This window comes from Urocitellus parryii (assembly GCF_045843805.1).
Source record: "Urocitellus parryii isolate mUroPar1 chromosome 13 unlocalized genomic scaffold, mUroPar1.hap1 SUPER_13_unloc_11, whole genome shotgun sequence".
Classification (NCBI taxonomy): Eukaryota; Metazoa; Chordata; class Mammalia; order Rodentia; family Sciuridae; genus Urocitellus; species Urocitellus parryii.
Window position 1 is genome coordinate 1,464,504 of NW_027551763.1, and position 17,771 is coordinate 1,482,274.

Below are 17,771 nucleotides of genomic sequence, written 5' to 3' on the forward strand. Positions count from 1 at the left end.
GCCAGAGTCTTCTCCAGGAATTCAAGGCCACCTCATGCATAATCAGTCTCTTCAAGAAAAGGTGCCAGGTCTTGTATTATATACTCTCCAATCTCACAGACTGTTACAACATGAGGGGAATTTAGGGGGCATCTACTGAAATACAAGCTTTAGCTTTACCCTAGATGCAGGGAAGGCCCTGAGAGTTTCACTATCATGCTCAGGGTCACAAATACAAGAGGACTTAATCCTAATGGGGTTGAAGCAAAGCAAACAGGAGGGAAGTCCCTAAGAGATTGACAAGAAGGTCTAGAAAATAAAGTCCACTTAAGAGATAGGTAACTCTCTTCCACCCAGGGGAATTGAGTATTGAACAGAGACACAACCTATTAATGAGTGACATTCTCAACCCTTTTAATTTTTTTTTTTTTTAATTTTGAGAGAGGGTCTTGCCAAGTTGCGGAGAATGGTCTCAAATTCACAATCCTCTTCCTGAGGCCTCCCAAAGCTCCCCATGATTCAATGTCTTTGCTTATTTATAAATAAAAATGTCAGGAGTCTGAGCCAGTTCCATGGTTTCACAAATAAAACCATGGACCATTAATGGAGGCTGCCAATAAGAAACCGCCCTTTGGGTTAACTGAACTTGGGGCTTCCATATGATTTTACTTGACCAACGTTTTCCACAGCTAAATAAAGGAACAAAAATGGGATATGGGACTAGCTAAGAAGTAAGACTTCAGTTCCTAAAGGGTCTTTTTCCTTGTTATAAGTCACTAGGATAACAACCCTATGCCACCATGCCCAGCATTTTTTTGGGAGGAAGGGGTGGTACTGAGGATTGAACCCAGAGGAGTTTAACCATTGAGCCACATCCCCAGCCATTTAAACATTTTATTTAGAGACAGGGAGTCCCTAGGCAACTCAGCGAGACCCTAAGTTGCTGAGGCTGGTTTTGAACTCATGATCCTCCTGTCTCAGCCCCTGGGATTATAGGCATGCACCACCACACTTGGCTGCTCTTCCATTCTTTAGGTCTGTGAAAAATCCACATTTAAAATAATCCTTTAATTCTAATTATGGGTCCTTGGCTAAAGCCCAAGGGAGGCCATTATTCTCAGTGCCAATATCCAAGAGTTCGGATACATTTTTTACTAGATGAGTAATCCATCGAGTATTACAACTCCAGAGTGTCAGAACATTCACCCCTTCTGCCTCCACTTGTACCGTATCTTAATTCTGCCCCCATCAGGCTCTTTCAATTTCATTTCACAACTCACATCGAATCTCGGAAACAGCAGTGCGCTCCTACCATCAGGAAGGATGGCAGAAGATTTAAATAGTGCAATAAAACCCACGGGCATTAGCATGCATTAAATGCCCTACCATCCCAAGGATCACTGTGGAATGCTCTCACACCATTTAAAGGAAGCATGCTGGTAGACAGTACCAACCCAGGCCATCCATCACCCACCTCTGACTAATTAACACCACTCTAGGCCTCCCTATCAGCCTTGTGAAAACCACTGTGACTGATCTGGGCTCACCTGGAGCTGAAAATTACTTTGCCAATAGCAGAGAACAATACTTTCCACGTAAACAACAACAAAGACAGGCCTCTTTGGTGGCCCCAGCCACCAAATTTTCCTTTTATGTGGAGCACTTCTCCAAAGCTTTGAAGACAAAGGACAGGTTTCTACTCACAGCCAACAATAGTGACACAGGAAAAGGAAGACAGCATTTTTTCTCCCCTCCAGGACTGACTCCTACAGGGATACCTTTGATCAATACCTTCATGGGGTTTTTCAGCCCCCAGTTTGACAAAAGCTTTCAGGGATGATGCCTATGTTATTTGTTTATTTATTTTAAAAGCTATACTCTACTGAAACTCTAAAACAACAGCAATTAGGACAAACAGTCTGCCTTTCTACCTATGTCCCTGCACCTTGCATACTGGAGGCTAACTTCCTGATGTACCTTCTTAATGCAGGCCTATTTTTTAAACTCAGTAATAAAAAGAAACAAATTTTTGACATCTACAACAATTTGGGCAATTCTCCAGCAAATTGGACTGAATTAAAAAAAAAAAAAACGCCAATTGCAAAAAAGTTACTTATTCTATTATCCTTTTGTTGGAATGTTTTAAAACATCAAAAATTTAGAAACAGAAGAAAGATGAGAGGTTGCTCAGGATCAGAGACAAAGATCAGGAACCAGGAGGAAGGCAGGCCTGGTTGGTAGAAAGGCAACACCTCTTAGGGTCTTGGAACTTGTTTAGGATGTTGATTGTGGTGGTGGATGTGTGAACCTAAGAGGTAATGAACTTGTGCACAACACACACACACACACACACACACACACACACTCACACACAGAGATGTAAGAATTTTACAAGAGACTTCTCTTCTTATTTCATCTAGCTATTTGTAAAACAATAGTTATCTGAAAAGTTTTAATGTAAAAAGTGAGCTATGTTTCTATGTCCTGGGGATAAACTTCACATTTTGTTCATCAATCAATGACCTTCTAAGGCATAGAAGGACTTTTTGACGGCTGGAAGAACAAGACCAATTGTCAGAAAGATAGGAAATGATGATGGGAAGATTTAGGGGATGAAATTCTTCCACAGTCCAGGACTCCTGACCAACTGTTTTAGTTTCAGATCCTTACCTTGAACTTTTAACTCTGAAATGTATATAGAACATTTCCTCCTGTATGGCAATGTTTCCTCCTGTATTCCTCCTTTCATGACCTGACTAAGCAATTATACATGATTTTAGAAACTGACATACAAGCGAGAATCACTCAGTGTTTTCCAGAATTTGCTAAATTATAAAGGAAAGGTTACATAATACAGGATCTGTTTTGTTGACCAAAACTGAGAATGCCCCAAGATGAGCAGTTGCATACAAAAGGTTAATGATACACTCATATATCTACACAAAAATTTTCTGAGCATATACTATGTGCCACGGACTATATAAAGTGCTAAAAATATACACTGAACAAGGAAGTCTGCATTGTAGTTCAGAAATATACAAGTAAAGAGACAGGAATTAGACACAAATTAAATGTCATGGGCAGCAGTGTTTGGTTATTTCAAAATACTTCGGGAGAAATGTCATTTTCCTAGCATTTTTCAAGACTATTAGATTTAGGTCATTTCTTTAACAACAGCTCAATCATTCATTGGTCAATCATGAATCCTTCCATAATTCAATTTCTTTGCTTATTTTAAAATAAAAGATAGGAGTCCAAAGTAGTTCAGTAGGTTGATAAATGTAAGTCTTCAAAGCCAAGCATCCATAATGAAGGATCATCACATAGGACCTAAAATAAGAAATAGCCCCTTAGTCAACTTTACTTGGGCTTTCCATATGGTTTTAAGAAATAGGAATGTTAGGGACATAGGAATAAAGAGTAGGCCTAATTTTTCCTTCTTATGACATTCTTTGACTTTATATAAAGGATTAATTCAAAATTAGATCTTGGTTTTAGTGTGATTTAATAACAATGGGACATAATGATCCTTCTTGTTCATTCCTACAAAATCATTGTAGGAAATAAAGAAAATGTCTCCCAAGTCTTCAAGAATATTTGGCATATAGTAGGAAAGCAATAAATGATCAATAGAATTCACGTGACAAAGAACCCACACATCTCTAAATGTTTAAAAATATTAACATGCATTTTAATTGTAATGATTTTCAAAGGAAACGTGATCTTCCCATTCGTGATTCTCCACAAGACTAAGCTTTATTCTAGTTGAGTCCTAAAAAAGTAAGACATATACCAAAAAATTTTTAAATGTTAATTTAGCAACTTTGAGGGGAAGGGTCTTCAATTCCTAATTCTTTCATCATGCCCTGCATACATAAAAAGAAAAAGAAAGTATTTATTTTAAAATTTATTGGTAGACAGCTTATTAAAGATAGTTTATAATGAAGCAGTCTATTATGCTAGCTGTTAGCACTGTGGATATGATTTTTAAATTTCAATTTCAATTTATAGTCCTCTCCAAATACACACAAAGGCATTATAATTAAAAGTTAAGGCAATTTTACTAGGAACAGAGGTATTGAGCTGGCATAATTTCAGTTCCCCCTAACTGGCATCTCATGACCTGTTTTCTGGAGAAGCCATATATTATAATAGTGTGCTTCTTAATTAAAGTACTAATAGAGAGTAAATATTCATTTACTTGTTCAAACAAATTTACCTACAGAACACCTAACATCCCCAGGAAAGGTGGGGGGAATATCTTTTTCTGTTCTGCACTAAGAAAATAATTGGCTCAAAGTTCACTTGGTTTAATCCCATGATTAAATGACATTTCCATTATAAATACAATATTGTTTGTAGGCTTATTTTGTAAACTACATGGTAAATGGTGTTCATTTTTTCAGAACAAAATTTGGTTAAGCAAAATATTCTTTTGAGAAAAATAAGAGAACGAGTCGGTAATACTATTAGTAAAAATGGATTGAAACACATTCCTTATGCATACTGCTTCTTCCTCCACTCCTAAACTTGGCTTCTGGTGGAAGTGTGCCACCTATTGTTGTAACATGAACTTCTATATTCTTGGGTTTCCTGCTCGTCCAATAGGGAGGGAGGCCAGCTACTCTTCCTAATGGTAAAGAGTATTCATTTTCCCTCTATGCCTTGCTGTTCCAATTCCAACACTTAAAATACAAACAGAACCATAGAGAACACAATCATTTAAAACATTTAGTATAACCCATTAAAAACATATATCCAGTTAACCCAGTAATTCTATGACAGGGGTGATTTTGCCTACAGGGGTATTGGGCAATGTCTGGAGAAATTCCCAGTAGCCCAGCCTGGGGAGGTGGTGGGAAGAGGAAGATGTTACTGGTGCCAGTGGGCAGAGGCCACATCCCAGAAGTCCCAGGTCAGCCCTCCCACAATTGAGATTTATCTAGCCCTGAGATCCATGGTGCAGACAGTGATGGCCATGTTTAAGTCAACCTATACCATTTCTTCCAAAGAAAAAAAGACAGCCATATTCGACTGCAGAAAGAAAGGAACCAGTTTCACAAACTCAACATAGTCAACAGCACTACACTGGTTAAAAAAAAAAAAAAAAAAAAAAAAAAAGAAAACATAATAGTAACTAATTAGTGTTCCTGAGGGTAATATAAAGACACTAATAATGGCACCAAATTAGCAACTTATAATTCAACCACTTAAAAATAAAATTAAAGAAAATGTCAGCTATTGGTCCCAAAGCCTTAAGACATGCAGGACCTCAACCTGTTTGGTCCCTGGGCTAACTGAGATATGATAATTCTATAGCCACACTCCAGAATCATAGATGTCAATGTGCTGTGCTGGGGTGAAAGCAACCCACGACACACATACCAGTCTCTTGGGGTGACTCCATTCAAGGCAGACATCAGTAATCAATCCAAAGCTGTGATTTACTCTCCTGTGGTACTCAAGGCACCCTCTACAGGAAGGAGTTTCCATGGGACAGACAGTATCTGGGATCCACATGAGAGGTGGGTTCAAGTCTCGCCATGGCCACTGGAGGGCTGTATGAACTTGAGCAAGTCACTTCAACTCTCAGTATATTTCTTTACATTCTAACATCAGACACTAAGAGACCTCGAGGGGACTTTTTAATTCTAACTCTAAATAAGATGTTGCAATATGAGATTTGGGAAGTAATGAGGTATTTGTACCTCAACTACAAAACTGCCAAATACTAAATGTATGTGGCTATTTGGAGGGAGTAAAGAAGAAAGATTAGACACATGCAGGAATATGAGAGCAGGTTCAGAATTAATCAGACAAAGAGCCAATGAAAAACAGCATTTTATCTTTAAAAACAAAGGAACAGCATGTGGAGAAAACTCACTGGAAGTGGAAGGAACTGATTTGGAAGACAAGAGTGTGAGTGACAGTGTCACAGAGTACTACTATCTTCGTGATGTTATGAAAATGACTTGCCCTCTCAGGTTCAATGTCCTCACATAGTCAAGAGCCAGCCGTCATCACAGAACCTTTCCTTGATTAATGATTACTTCTTCAAAGGGCCTCCAAGAGCAGCAAGATCGAGAGATTCGTGGACTATTCCCATCATAAAACACCACAGAGGGTTTTTTTATGGGGGGAGGTGAGGTGAAGACTGAACCTAGGGGCAGCACTGAGCCACATCCCCAGCCATTTTAATTTTGAGACAGGGCCTCCGTAAGTTGCCCAGGCTGGCCTCAAACTTCCAATCCTCCGGCCTCAGCCTGCCGAGTGGCTGGGATTACAAGAGTCTGCAACCGCACCTGGATACAATGTTTTATAGAGGAAATGAGCTAGAATGGTTTTTAAGGACCTACAGACAAGCTCATAAAAGAAACATGGAAGGAGATTCCAGTACACACCTGGCACTGGGGCTGGAGGTGGAGAACAGGAATGCTGAAAAGAAGGGTAACATGGTAGAGAAGACTGTGGGCTTCACATGAGCATTCCTCTTGGCTTATTCTTACACTGGAGCTTAAAAGGCAAATATTGTCTTTTTTTTTAACATCTACACAAATGCTTAGTGTCAATAGATCCAGGGGCTGAGCAGAGCAGAGAATGAGGCATGACTGCCGAATGGGCATGGGGGTGAAGAACTAGATGCATTCATTACATTGTGAATATATGGCTGCTGAAATGTACATCTTCAATTGTTAAAATGGCAAATCTTATACGTAGTCTACAATTTTATAATGTCGTGATCTTAATGTTCTACATAAGTAGAAGAGACTGAGATCACCAAGACCAACTACCATCCCTAGGCACCTCTACTCCTGGATAGCAAGACAATATGGCAGAAAGAAAAGAAATGCACCCAGGAGGTCATAGAGTCACCTGTTCTTCCATAATGCAAGGAAATCTGACTTCATTGTTCCTTGAAGCCCAGGGGCAGACACTTTCTAAGCTTCCCTGGTTTAAAACCCATCAACTGCCAAAGTCTCAGAACCCCCAGCAAGACAGCGGTCATACATACAGCTTGAGCCTTGCTTCCTCTGCAAATCTCCTAATGCTAGGCCCAGAACACAAGGCAACCAAGAACTTAGGGGTGCCAGGACAGAATTCAGGAAGAAAATTATCACCATCACATATAGGGCTCCACTTTAAAAGGCTCAACTCGATCAGATTACTTTACAACCCTAGAAAAACATCTCACAACTCTACTTTCACATGAACTTTTAAAACCTATTTTGAGTCTTTCTTCCAACTTCATTGTGAAGTTTTACATGGAAGACCCAAATGCAGAAAGTAAAATTCCCCAAGACACCCAGGAACCACAGAATTCTCACAAACACCCCGAGAACCAGGCAGGCTGGGCAAGAGTCTTACTGTGTCGAAAGGGGTGTGAGAACATCGTTACACCATGAAAGCAAAGAGGGATTCATTATCAGTCTGGAGGTGTAAACTCCAAGATGTTTGGGGAAAATGAGTGCCTTCAGGAGGAGAAAAGAAAGATGAACCAGAACCAAACTACAGTGGTAAAAGCTCCACACTCATTAATTTCTCCCTCTAGGTCTATGACTTAAGGCTAGCAGTCAGGGTCCCAGAAAGCTTGGTAATGCTTTCAGGAATCTGTGTAGGGGTGTCTCTGGGACAGGATTCCAAGTAGGTCCCCCAAAAGGGAGGTGGACCTCGATTCAGGCAGCGAGGGTCCTTGATGTTGCCACAAAAAGCAATTTGAGGCCAGGTCTGGTGGTGCATGCCTGTAATCCCATCAATTCAGAAGACTGAGGCAGGAGGATCAGGAGTTCAAAGTCAGCCTCAGTGAACGTGAGGCCCTAAGCAACTCAGTGATACCCTGTCTAGAAATATAATACAAAATAGGGCTGGGGGTGTGGTTCAGTGGTCAGTGCTCCAGAGTTCAATCCCTGGTACAAATAAAAAGGTCAGTTGAGGACAAATCAACTTAAGGCACAGACCAAATTTATAGACAGAAAGAACACACCCCCAGAGACAGGGCAAAACTCAGGTGTTGGAGAGAACGCACTAACCACAGGTTCATAGACATGCACTGAAGAGGGTTGTTTACAGTTCTTCTTTGTGCTGGTGACTGGGCATGTCGTCCATCACCAGGATGGGGGTCATTTACTGACTTTTGAATTCACCTTTATTGGAATGAGATGCTATCCTCTTCTTTGGTTTGGATGCATTCTGCTTTGTGAACACAGCATTACATGGGTGTACCTTGTAGATAAGGTATAATAATTGATTTAATAGTGCTGTAGGTGACCTCTAAGTATGGACTTTTTTAGTGGGGGCAGGTACTGGGGATTGAACTCCGGGGCACTCGACCACTGAGCCACATCCCCAGCTCTAGTTTGTATTTTATTTAGAGACAGGGTCTCACTGAGTTGCTTAGGGCCGTGCTAAGTTGCTGAGGCTGGCTCTGAACTCCTGATCCTCCTAGCTCTGCCTCCTGAGCCACTGGGATTATACGTGTGTAGCCATCATGCTCTGCTATACATGGACTTTTAATCCATGTCAAAGTGGATATTAAATCTGGACTGTACATCGTGGCCACTCTTGTGTGGCCCCTCGTCTCCTTTCTACCTGTCTTGATTTCTTCCATCCTACCAAACTGGGCTGGGCACAAAACTAGCAAGGAAAAGCTGGTGTCAAACACAAGAACCTCAAAGGAGTCGCTCACCTTCTAAAGCAATGAAAATAAGAAATATTAAATCTCTAAAAAGACTTCATACCGCAGTAAGCCAGCAACCCTCCAGCTTTACTACAAAAATTAATGCTAAAAAGGAACACAGTCAGCAAAAAGAAAAAAGTAATTCCAAAACATATGGAATTTTGAATCTTAAATTCAGAAGCATAACAGGGAGATATACCTATTACTGGTGAACCAGAAATAGAAACTATCCCTCCCTATCACAGTATCAGCAGTAACTTTCTCTACACATTTCACACTAGAGGTTGTTAAGGTACCTGGATCCTCAAATATCAATATTCCTCCCTGACAACTGTTTGAAACCTCCGTTTCATTCTGCCCATGCAGGCTGCTCCAATTACAGAAAATGAGGAAATGACCCTGTTGGATCTTAACTATGTCTGATCCACTACCACAGTTTTGGTAACTGCCAATACAGCACACACATTACAGTGTACTAGGGAAAGTCTAAAAGTATGTATGTAAACATGCACATGTACACATTTATTAATTTATTTGCAAACTAGGGACTGAACTTAGGACCTCACATATGCTAGGCAACCACTCTACCACTGAGCCACATTGCCAGCCCTGTTTGCGTTTAAGAAGCAGAAACTTCAAGAGATAACATTCTCAGTTCTTTAAAATAGAGGATCAAGCGAAGAAGCAGCAGAAATCTTAACTGTTTTGGGGGTGGAGCTAGGTATTAATATGCACATCCTTATGTATATTAGGCAAACCACTGAACTACACACCCCATCCAATCTTAACTTTCTGCCTCACTCTGTAACTACATACCTTTCCTAATAACTTTTCACCGCCAAAAGTAGGTGAAATCAGACCCATTTGTTTTATAGATGAGAAAAATGAGGATTGATGTGTTTTTAGATTAAAACAAAGAACTCAGGACATGGGCTGAGAGTGAGACAAACCTATTGGAAAGTGGCCTATGTGAAACAAATCTAAAATATGCAGGGGTTGGTGGGGCATGGTGGTGCACACCTGTAATCCCTATGACCTGAGATGGTGAGGTAGAAGGATTGCAAGTTCAAAGCCAGCCTCAGTAACTTACAAGAGCCTCAGCTATTTAGCAAGACCCTGTTTCAAAATAAACTATGAAAAGGAGTGGTGTCGTAGCTCAGTGGTGAAGCACCTCTGGGTGTATATAGTGTTGAATACAGAGCTCAGATTCTCTCATCTGCTCATTCCGTCAGTTCTGCATTCCAGTGTTGATAACACTGTCAAACAGGCACCTCTCTCTGCATAGTCCACCCATGCCTCCTAGCTAATGTTCCTAAGGGGATAGAAAACTCAGGATACAAAGGACTTGGACATGGTAATTTGAAGAAAACCACAGAACAAAGTTTCACTCAATGGGCCTTGGATACAACAAGTGCATCTCTCATTACCAAAGCAATCTTAACACCCTAAATGACCAAGCCTGAGTTCATTCCTAGAGCACACAGAGGGAAAATGGCTCATTCCAGAATACATCAACATGGAGTACAGTCATTTCCCCAAACACACTTTTTATAGAAAGGATTTCCTCTCTCTGAGTCATCACGTGTCTTATAGCAGAAGACTCCAGAACTCAGTAACTTAACACCTCAGTACATATTTAGTATCTATCTCAGTCTCCACTGGTCAGTAACTTAGTGATCGCCAAGTTGCAGGCTGAGACTCCAGGTATCTAAGACAGTTGCAGCAAAGATGTCACCTGGGCAAAAAGTCACCTAAGGCTGAACTGGCCCTGGTGGTATCAATTCCTATGAGGGGCCAAATAGTGCCAGTTGATGGTCAAGTGATTGGATGTTTGGCCTGATCCATGGGGAAAATCCCTGAGATCAAGTTAGAAGCCACAATGCCTGGTCTCAGGAGTCACAGATATTGTATTGATCCCACAAACCAGCTTCAATCCTTTGTGGAAAAGACTAGAAAGGTATGAATAACAAGAAGAAAGGCCCACTGGAGGCCACTCGAAGGCCAGCAGATGCCTTCTTTCAAAATTCAACTTTCTCCTTCTCCCAGTTCCCTTCTCTGCTTTCTCCTTCTCTCCTTAGAACTGATCACTGCAGAGCATATTTTATTCATTCACTTGACTCATAAACTCTTTTTTACTGTACAATGCAAGTCCACGAGGATAGCAGTTTTTGAATGTGCCATTCAAGATTCTATCCGTGGCATCTGACACAGCAGCTGGCACGCAGAAGCCATTCAATAAATGGAAGTCAGATGAACAGATGAAGAGAAGACGGGAAATGGCTGCCAGGCGAGCGACAGCAGGAGATGTCCACTTCACTCATGAAGTCAAGGTCTTGAAGAAGTCCAGCCTTCTAGACCATTGCAAACACTGGCATCATGTCCTTAGACTTTAGTGTGAGGAAAACTATTAAATAGACACCTTGAAACAAGAGGGAACCAGGTGATTTCCATAAAGGAAACTGTTCCACAGTTCTAGCACACGTGATATTCAAAGCTCATGGTCTTCAGGAGCCAGCCTGAACTTGACCAAAAACAAAGGTACCATGAAGCACTGAGTATTGTGGAAACCAAGAGCGCCCAATTCCGGTCTCAATTCTACCCCTACAAGGAAGACTCATCACCTCCTCCTATGAGACTTGGCGTTGATGTACGTAAAACATAACTTACTTGATAACTCTGGTCTCACCCCCACTTTATAACATCTCTGGAGCTGTTTAAGTCAGGAGCACAGGATGTGAAGTGACATAAATCAGGTTTAGAAAGACAACTACTGCATGTGCTCACTTCAATGCAGATGCTAAAAGGTTAATCTGAAAGAAACAGAGAACAAAACAGTGGTTACCAGAGCCTAGAAAGGCTTTGTTTGGGGCAGCAGGAAGGAACAGAGTCTGCTTAATGGGTTCAGGCATACAGTTGATAGGAGGAATGACTTCCAATGTTTTAAAACACAATAGGACAACTACATTAGACAACCAATAACCCAATATTTCAAAATAGGTAGTAGATAATATTTTGAATGTTCCCAACTCAGAGAAACGACAAATGAGGTGATCGACATACCAATGACACTGACCTAATAATGATGCCATTGTATACATGTACTGCAATGTCACCCTCTCTCCCACAAATATGTACCACTACTGAATCAATTAAAAATATATTTTCTGGGCTGGGGATGTGGTTCAAGCTGTAACACGCTCGCCTGGCATGTGCGGGGCGCTGGGTTCGATCTTCAGCACCACATAAAAATAAAATAAAGATGTTGCATTCACTGAAAACTAAAAAATAAATATTAAAAAATTCTCTCTCTCTCTTTAAAAGAAAATTTCTAACTTAAAATAAAATCATAAAAACTATTCAGGGGAAAAAATAGGAATTGGGCAAGCGGATATGTCTAAACATAAATCTGCATCTTAATGTCCACTTCCACATTTCAAAGCCTGAGGCCACTTTATAATATTTGTAAATATGAATTCAGTCCTAACAACCTGTTTGCCAAACAGGCAAAGAAACAAGAATTAGACGTGAAAGTCAAATTTTGAAAATGTGAGGCAGCTCTGATACAGAAAGCTTTGAGATACATGGCCAAATGTATTTGTGGGAAACAGTTATTGTGTATTTTTCTGAGGACTCAGTATTTGCATTCCTCACTCTGCTCAAAGCAGTTGGATTTTTCTTTTGCATTAATACTTTCCCAACCAGATACTTTCTGTAGGAATCTTTCATTCAAGCAGGCAATCACTCTCCCTAGAGTAGGACTGTCCTACCCTAAAGAGATTTGTAAGTGGAAAAGAAAAAAATTCAGGTCAGATTCACTACTGATCTAATCTCTTCTGACTTGGATTTTTCCATTTTCCCACAGGTTTCACTAGTTACTTTATCTTTCTCCAACAAAGTACATTCCTGCTGCTGCTGAGCATTCTGCTGTTTGCAACAGTGAATGATCCATGTCAACTTTTTTTATTGTTTGAGGACTCAGTTCCACATAGTGCTTGTTCAATAGCCAGAACACTCTGTTATCAGTGGGCAGAAAAGCAAGGGAGCAGTACTATGAACCCATCTATCCTGGTAATAACCTGCACAGCAGTGTACACTCTAAGATACCTAGTCACAGGGACCCATGCATCTATTGTCAGACATAACACAGGGAGGTAAACCTGGGATCCACCTTTGAATATATCCTATTTCATACAAAGATATGTTTTGCTTTGCAAAAAGCATCCCTAAGATTTGCTTTAAAATGGTGCTCGCATTTGCACAATTAAAATTTTAAATGTGTAGGGCATGGTGGTGCATACCTGTAATCTCAGTGACTCAGGAGGCTAAGGCAGGAAGATCAAAAGCTCAAGACCAGCCTCAGCAACTGAGTGACACCCTGTCTCAAGATAAAATACAAAAAGGGCCGGGATGTGGCTAAGCACCCCTCAGTTGAATCCCGGATACCAAAACAAAATGAGATTTAAAATGTGATTACCATAAACATTGTCATTTATGTAATGGCAGCAGGGAGACAGATGTTAAGGAAAGTATCACTGTTAATGTCAATAAAATATAAACAACGTAAACGTATCATGACAAAGAACTAATAAATCAGCATAAAATAACCAGAGTAAGAAAACCGTCAGCAGTAGTTTGAAACATGAAGTAAATAGACAAAAACTACTGTAGAAAAGGCACAAATAAGGTAAAGTCAATTTTTAAAAGCATATTATCCATACAGACCCACATGTACACACAAACATTTCCACATTTAAAAAGAAAAACAATATTAAATATCTGCCTTGGGGACATAGATATGTACACACACAATAAAAGCAAACAAGTTAATATACAAACCAACCCAGTGCTGGATTTTTTGGTACTAGGGATTGAACCTCGGGGTGTTTAACCACTGAGCCACATTCCCAGCATCTTTTATTTATTTATTTTTTTAAATTTTGAGACAGGAACTTGCTAAATTGCTTAGAGCCTCCCTCACTAATTTGCTGAGGCTGGTTTTAAATCCTCCTGCCTCAACCTCCCAGGCCACTGGGATTATAGGCTGATACCACTGCTTCCAGTATATGTGCAGGAAGAAGGGGCTAGGATTAGAGAACATGTGGAAGGAATGAGACTGGATTGTATGAACCCGTCAATCTCTCACCAGGACAACAGAACCACACATTGCTTATAATAATTAAAAACTATTCATGAAAATAGAGTAGCCTCAAAACACTTAATCAGCTTTAGTCAACTTAGCTATTGGAACATGGCCAAAATAAGCCTAAAATTAAAGGAGACCTGGAGGTTTTAGAAAAATGACTACAGGCACTGTGTTTGGGGTTAACTAGATAAGCACCCCAATTCTATCCGAACTTGGGTGTACCTAGGATTTGCTCTTGAATAGTTTTGGCTACTCCCTTAGAGGAAGCAAAGAAAACTTCAACCTGTAAGAACAGGTGTCTTTTGATTGCTGTGCAGGCTGTCACCACAAGGAGCTTCAACATCATTAAGTTGATCACATTCTCTCCAGTATCACTGAACAATACCCGGGCTGGGCCATCCTCATCACTTACCCCATTTAATGTCCAATCCATTTTCCAGGGAAAACTTTCAAACAGTTTGAGTTATATAGCACTCTCCTTCCACAACTCAATGTATATTTTCACTACATTTCTAGTTAATAAAACTCTCTAAAATGATTCATGAAATTTCCCCAGGAGGCAGGTTCCAATAATCTGTTCAGGTTAAAAAATGCCTAAGACAAACCCTCTGCCCTTATGTTGATCTGAAAGCACTAATTGTGGCCATGGTTTTAGGAAGAATGCTATCTATTTCCATCCCGTACAAATTTAGGAGAAACTGCGGTTTCCTGTTCCAGGGTGTTGTCCAAAAATGACTCCACAGAAGTCTGTAAAAATAATCCTGGGTGTTTTGTTTCAAGAGGACTACTTTGGAGCATTTCCCGCTGAGAAAGGAAATGGGCTTGTCCCAACTCCAAAGGACCCAGTGTGCTCCAAAGTTTGTGAGAACAGACACAATTTTGGTTGGAACAATATTTAATGAAATCACTGTTTCCCAGGCACTAGGTGAGGGTGGGGGTGGCCAGAGTGTCAGCTAAGTTTCATTCTGTTCTTCAGCCAGGAGAACTGTTAAGGAGACCCTCAAACCTCAGTGTCCCCATCTATGACATGGGATTAATTTCAGTCTCTTTGTAAGATTTACTGGAAGGATTAAAAATGAATGTAATTTTGCAGAGTGCATGTGCGACACAGTAGGGTGTTATTTTATACATCTGTGTACATACAAATGTGAACGTATGTTTTATCTTAAGTATAAGATTAAGTGTAAAGCAACCAAAGATAACAATGTCCTGAGCTATTTAGGGAAAAGCGACTCTTTAGGTTCCTTTTTCATTATGGAAACAACTTCAGTTTAGCCAAAGCCTTAATGAGTAAAAATAATCTCGAATTACATTCCTACCATGAAAAGACAAGACCCATTTTTGGAAATCATGAGTTGCTATAAAAGATATTGAGATCCTCTAAAGTATAAGCCTACTTTTAAAAGTACAACTGGAACTTGAAAAGGTAGCACATTCTGACTCACCAAAGGGCAAGTTTGCCAACAGTCATTTCAGGGCCAAGTGGAGGCCTGACACGCAAACTGTTCCCACATGACCAAGGACAGTGACCGGGTCAAGCCTGCAGAAAGGCCCATGACCTCCATCCCAGCAGAGGTCACAACCACCTGCATATACATATCCCAAAGAGGAGGAGGTGGACAGCCAAGTCTAGAGGGTTTCACCTCAAATCCAGGCCTAGGAGGCCCTTCACTGCCAGCTATATGTCATGAGCCACTCTGGGGACAGGTTCTGCGACATCTGGGCTCCAGCCAAAGCAAGGGGGCACCAGAGTTTTGCCATGTGTCCTCAGCCACAGCTCAAAACCAGGGAAGGCTCCATAACTCTCCCAAGGCAGAGCAGTCAGTCACCAGCCAGAAGAGCAGGCCCTCCCTGGATTTACAGACCACAGCAAGGGGGCGGGGGGAGATGATTCTTTGCAAACACTTTTATAGAGTCTGAAGAAGACAAGGGGAGAAAAGCAGAGCTCTATATATAGAACACAATTATGTAAGACTTTAACACTGGAAGCAGATGAGGGATTCATCCCTCACAGGAGACAGGGCCATCTCAGCTGCTGTCTCTACCTCCTCCAGAGCAGAAAGTCCCTGTCCATATGGGCCACAAGAACCACCCTAGGCTTAAGGTAGATTTTATTGATTTATTTATTTTTAACCATTTATTACTTTTGCTCTGGATTTAAGGACAAAGAATATAATTCATATAATTCATTCCAATCCTTCCTACTTTTAAAAAACTGCAGTTTTAGGGGCTATAGACAACCTGGAATCCCCAAAAGAATCTTGCCCACAGGGACTTTCTACAGTGATCCTCATGTTCAGTGTCTTCACTTTCCAAGATGGTAGTGGCAGGTGGCTGGTGAGCCCTCTGTATGCAGCTAGCTGGGCTGGGGGTATTAAATGTTCTTGGGCTGCCTGCCTGAACCAAGAACCACATCCTGGGTGGCGTTAAACAACAGAAATGTAGAGTCTCACAGTTATGCAATCAAGGTCCTGGCCACCAGGCTGATTTCTTCTGAGGCTCTAAGGAGAATGTCTTCCAAGACTCTGTCCTAGCTTCTCACAATTTGCTGGCAGTCTTTGACATGTCTTGGCTGGTGGATACACCATCCTGATCCCTGACCTCAAGTTCATGTGCTGCTTTACCTGAGTATCTCCATCTAAAGTTGCCCACTTTGTATGGACACCAGAGTTGCCAGATTAGGTGCTCATATGATTCCAGTAACACTTTGTATTAACTCATTTTATCTTTCATACCTCTATTTATTCTAATAAGGTCCCTTTCTAGGGTTCTGGGTACTGGGCATTTGGGCTTTAAGCCATGCATATAGGAAAGGGAGGTCAAATTCATTCTTGACCAAGGAGGTAGTAAATTTTAAATTTTATTTTATTTGCACACATCTGGCTAACATGTGGTCTCTTTCACTGTGTTCTCTGACCACGGTTTGTTCAGTTCCAGGCTTGGTGGCAAGCTCCATGCACAGAAGGATTTCTACCACCAGCTACCCAGGGAGGAAGCTCAAATTCAGGGAGGAAAGTACCTGTACTTCATTCAAGGTCCAAAAGCCTGTAAGTGACAAGCTCAGAGTCAGGATGTGATTCCCAGTAGGTCTTTTTTGACTCCAAAGACTATGTGAAGCTGCTCCACCCATTAGCTCTGTCCTTTGCAATTTAACTCTAAAAGTGCCCTGGGACACATGGTAATCACAAGGTTGACTACACTGCCTAACTATTTCTTATAGGAAGACAATTCATCACTCAGATATTAATTGCTGTCATACGGATTAATTGCTTGCTATTGTAGTTTTGAGTCTCAACAATGTAACAATAATTATCTCTTAAACATTACCTGTAGAAGTAATAAAATACAGCAGATCAAGTTTGCAGAGCATTTAGACACTAAAGTGAGTGCGTGATATAGACCTTTTAACAATTCTCAACAGTTACCATTGTTACCCTGGTTTGACAGATGTCCTGAGGCTTTCAAAGGTTAGGCAATTTGCTCCAGGTCACAGAGCAAGTGACTGGTCCATCTCATCTAGGATCCAAATTCACATTGGTTGGGTTTGCCCAGGGGAAGAATAAAAAAAACCCTCTCTCCCAGGGCCTCTCTGCCATTTGATTTTGGACAGCTTATACATATGCTTACAAACCAACAAATTAATGAAAAATGCAACATGACAGGATTATTTCACAGCTTCCAGAGGGAACTGGTAAAGAGTGCAACCTGTTTCACACTGGGAACAACAACAACATAGGATTCCCCTGCTCCCTCATCTTCCACAATATACACAAAGACACTAAGTGTGTTCCTTGAAGACATTTCTGGGAAGAGAGTTTTAGCACAAGTCATAGCTTTGCATGAAAGTTTAAGGATAAAGAATGTGATTTTAAAAGCAACGTCAAGGGTTTTCAAGAGGAAAATTGAAAAGTTATTTCAGGTCCCTGGATAATAAGATCAATAGACAATTTCCCAGAGGAGACATCTGCCTCTGCC